Below are 292 nucleotides of genomic sequence, written 5' to 3' on the forward strand. Positions count from 1 at the left end.
TATTCATAGTCAGATCTTATATTTAAGACCGTCTTAAGTACAGTCTTAAGATGTCATGAACCAATCAGAGGGCCGCATCAGCGACTTAAGACATTACTTAAGACGGTCTTAAAATAAGAATCGACTATGAATACCGGCCTAAGAGTCCTTTACTCATTTTTATATTGTATGTTTTTAATAATGAGAAAACACTTCTATAAAAATAAATCATTATCTTTTAAATTCAAGCCTTTCCTTTCAGTAAATCTGAAAATAAACAGCACAAAGAATCAATTCTGTCATAATTATAAAG

Source organism: Trachymyrmex cornetzi, unplaced genomic scaffold, assembly GCF_001594075.2.
Source record: "Trachymyrmex cornetzi isolate Tcor2-1 unplaced genomic scaffold, Tcor1.1 scaffold182, whole genome shotgun sequence".
Taxonomy (NCBI): Eukaryota; Metazoa; Arthropoda; class Insecta; order Hymenoptera; family Formicidae; genus Trachymyrmex; species Trachymyrmex cornetzi.